This window comes from Trichechus manatus, unplaced genomic scaffold, assembly GCF_000243295.1.
Source record: "Trichechus manatus latirostris isolate Lorelei unplaced genomic scaffold, TriManLat1.0 scaffold00049, whole genome shotgun sequence".
In the NCBI taxonomy this organism is placed as follows: Eukaryota; Metazoa; Chordata; class Mammalia; order Sirenia; family Trichechidae; genus Trichechus; species Trichechus manatus.
In genome coordinates this window covers 2877145-2881658 of record NW_004443985.1, presented here as the reverse complement: position 1 = coordinate 2881658, position 4514 = coordinate 2877145, and positions in this window count along the sequence as shown.

Below are 4514 nucleotides of genomic sequence, written 5' to 3'. Positions count from 1 at the left end.
AAAGACTCTTCTCATTAACTTTTGAGTCGTCAGCTGTGTAAATATCTCTAGGCCATGTCATGTAAAGAAATACAGAACTGCCAAAATTAGATGGCATAGCTTTACAACATTTAGCAGGACGTGGTGTCTCAGAGAAGAGAAGCAAGTGTTAAACGTGTTAACAGCTGTAGGCCAGGTTAGAGCGTGGTAAAGCTTGGGGTCACTTTCCTGTTCTGTCGCTGAGATCACATGATTCTGAGCGGGTCATTTTTTCACTCCTCTTTGTGCCTGTTTCTGAAACAGGGTCAATAACAGTAATAATATGGCCCCTCACTTTCCCCTAGTTTAATTATTATTCTTCTTTTTTTTTTTCCGATAATGGTAATTACGTTAAAAACAAAAAAGATACCAAAAAAAAAATATAAAAGGCCCCAGATGGGAGTCACACCAGGCTGAAAAGTTGGCTAAATTCCAGGGCAAGTCATGGTCTAAGTTTAGACTCTGACATGCAGACCTTCCTCCTAGGAGAGGCGTTCCAAGTGTTTTATAACTTTAATTCACCTAGCCACACAACATTCTCTTGCAGCAGTAACTATTAAAAACACCACGTTTTGAAGTGCTCTGAGGAAATACATTAAAACTGTATGGTAACACAAGTATTTGATCTGCTCCAGATTTTTGTAACTTGTTACAAAGTCTTTCTATGTGTTTTTTTCCCTGATACAAGTGTCTGGAAATCTGGTATGCGAAGCACAACAAAACTGTAGCTTTTCAGATTTCAGGATAGGCTGTAAAGGTGTAAAATAAAATATGACTTTTTTGTCTTCTTCTTTTTTGCAAAAAAGAAAGAGTATATAACAGTCAGGGAACTTGAATATCAATCTATGAACCATTTTGGAGCAGAGAGCTGGAGAACACAGAGAAATCAATACTGATGGGAGTCTGTGCCTCCACAGTGAGGGATCCAGAGGCAGTGTGCTGGGTGGTGTAGACATGGGCTTTATAGCCGCCAAAGCTCTGGGTTCATATGCTGCCTGTTATCACATCCCAGCTGTGCTGCTTTGGGTGAGATTCTTAACGTCTCTGAGCCTCGGGTATTTTATTTTTATTTAAAAAATTTCCTGTAGTAAAATTAAGTCTTCGTGGTGTACAGTTTCTTGGGTTTTGACAAATGCAGAGTTACGATATGAACTGTGTCATCACCCCCAAAATTCCCTCGTGCTGCCCTTTGTAGTTAGCCCCAACCCCCAGTCAGTTCCTAGCGACCGCTGACTGACACCGACCAAAGGTGCGGCAGGTAGGGCGCGTGCCCTGGGCGCGGCCGGAGGCAGGGCGCTAAAGAGCAGTTTCTATTGGCCAACGGGGTTTCCATCGCCTGCTGTGCGAGATCATTCGGCAATTTAAAACTAACTGCCACAGGCGCTGTTTTCGTTTGATAGGAGCCTGACCACCGATCTATTCTCCCTCCCTGTAGTTTTGCGTTTCCCAGAATGTCGAAAGAATGGAATCATACCATAAGGAGCCTTTCGGGTCTGGCCCTCTTCCATTCAGCAAACTGTACTTGAGATCCATCTAGGTTGTGTGCATATCAACAGTTTGTTCTGATTTATTGCAGAGTAGTACTCTACGGTATGGATTTGCCACTGTTTATCCATTCACTGGCTGAAGGACATCTGGGTTTTGATAATTGTGTTTTCCAAGAAATTTGTTCATTACTGAATTTGTTAGCATAAACTTGTTCATGTTATTTCCTCATAATATCTACAGGATCTATGGTGATGTTGTTGTTAGGTGCCATCAAGTCAGTTCTGACTCCTAGCGACCCTGTGTACAACAGAATGAAACCCTGCCCGGTCCTGTGCCATCCTCACAGCCGCTGCTATCTTTGAGCCCACGGTTGCAGCCACTGTGTCATCCATCTTGTCAAGGGTCTTCCTTTTTTTCGCTGACACTCTACCTTATCAAGCAGGATGTCCTTCTCCAGGGACTGGTCCATCTTGATAATACGTCCAAAGTACGTGAGATGAAGTCTCACTGTCCTTGCTTCCAAGGAGCACTCTGGCTGTACTTCTTCCAGGACAGAGTTATTTGTTCTTCTGACAATCTGTGGGACGTTCGATATTCTTCGCCAACACCATAATTCAAATGCATCTTCTTCCGTCTTCCTTATTCATTGCTCAGCTTTCGCACACATATGAGGTGACTGGAAACACCATGGCTTGGGCCAGGTGCACCTGTCCTCAAAGTGACATCTTCGCTTTTCAGCACCAAGAGGTCTTTTGCAGCAGATTGGCCCAGTGCAACAGGTCCTTTGTTTGGTTGTTTTTTTTAATAGTGCCTTAGGTGAAAGTTTACAGAGCAAATTAGTTTCTCATTAAGCAATTAAAACATAAATTGTTTTGTGACATTGGTTTGCTTGCCAACCCCGTGATGTGTCAACGGTCTCCCCTTCTCCACCCCAGGTTCCCTGTTTCCATTCACCCAGTTGTGTCCCTTCCTGCCTTCTCGTCTGGGCTTTTGAGCTGGCGTCATTTGATTTCTTGACTGTTGCTCCCATGGGTCTTGACTGTGGATCCAAGTAAAATGAAATCCTTAAACAGTTTCAATATTTTCTCCGTTTATCATGATGTTGCTTATTGGTCGAGGGTTTTTGTTTTCTTTATATTAAGGTGTAATGCATACTGAAGGCTGTGATCTTCAGTCTTAATCAGGATGTGCTTCAAGTCCTCTTCACTTTCAACAAGGGAGGTTTTGTCATCTGCATATTGCAGGTTTTAATGACTCTTCCTCCAGTCCTGATGCTGCATTCTTCTCCATATAGTCCAGCTTTTCAAATTATTTGCTCAGTGTACAGATTGAATAAGTATGGTGAAAGGATACAACCCTGATGCAAGACTTTCCTGATTTTAAACCACGCAGTATCCCCTTATTCTGTTCGAACAACTGCCTCTTGATCTATGTACAGGTTCCTCATGAGCACAATCAAGTGTTCTGAAATTCCCATTCCTCACAATGTTATCTCCTTCTATCTGTAGGATCTGTGAGATAGCCTTTCTTTAATTCCTGATATCAGTAGTGTTTCTCTTAGTGAATCTTACTAGGGGCTTATCAATTTTATTAATCTTTTCAAAGAACCAAATTTTAGGGTTTTTTTTCTTTATTTTTTGTCTGTTTCTGTTTCTGTTTTTTTTGATTTATGCTCTTTATTATTGTATTCCTTCTGTTTACTTTGGTTTCAATTTGCTTTTCTTTTTCTAGCATCTTAAGGTGGACACTTAGATTATTGATTTTCAACCTTTTTTCTCTTCTAATATGAACATGTAATACTATAAATTTCCTTCTAAGCACTGCACTAGATGCATCTCATAAATTTCTAGTGGTTCTGTTTCCATTTTAATTCAGTTAAAATATTTTCTAATTTTTCTTGGGCCTTCTTTGATTCATGGATTATTTGGAAGTGAGCTGCTCAATTTCCAAATATTTGAGGATTTTCTAGCTATCTCTTTGTTATTGATTTCTAATTTAATTCCTTTGTGGTCAGAAAACATACTGTATGATATTAATATTTTGATATTTATTGACACTTGTATTATAAACTAGCGTATGTTCTATCTTAGTGAACTTTCCATTTGTACTAAAAAAGAATGCATATCCTGCCGTCGTGGGGTGTACTATCTGAAAAAGGTCCATTCGGTAAAGCTGAGTGACCCAACTCCTCTATATCCTTAACTTTTTTTTTTTTTAATCTGTTCTATCAGGTATTGAGGGAGGTGTATTAAATCTTCAACTGTAATTGTGTGTTTTTAAAATTCTCCTTTCAGTTCAGTCAGCTTTTACTTTACATATTTTGAAGCTCTGCTATTAGGTGGATGCACATTTAGGATTGTTAAATCTTCTTCATGAGTTGACCCTTTTATTGATTTGAAATGTCTCTCTTTATCCTTAATACTCTTCGTCTTGAAGTCTACTTTATTTGATATTAATATAGCCACACCAGCCCTTATGGGTCATGCTTGCACAGTGTAATGGATTCTCTAATGCACTGCCCAGATGTTCTTTCAAGATGGAGGCACACATTCCTGCAGCTGCTGGTCGTCTTGGCTGGGGATGGCTCAACCTGTCTGCGTGTTGTCCTTAGCTGAAGAAAGCTGCCTTGTACAACGTTATGTACATACCCCTCCTCTCCTCTCTGTTCCCCAAGTGCCAACAAACCTCCTGTAAGCAAATCAACAAATCTCTGAGTCTGTTAACTTGACTTGTGACACATAATATATCTTTTTCCATGCTTTTACAATTAACCTATATTTGTATTTAAATTGCATCTCTTATAAACAGCATAAAGTTGGATCTTACTTTTTTAACCATTATGACCACCTCTGCCTTTTAATTGGAGTCTTTAATGAATTCACATTTATTATATTTTGTTTATTGTTGTAGTTTAAATGAAGTTTACATTTCAAGTTAGTCTTCCATACAAAAATTTATACATACATTGTTATGTGACCCTAATTGCTCTCCCCATACTGTGACAGCAC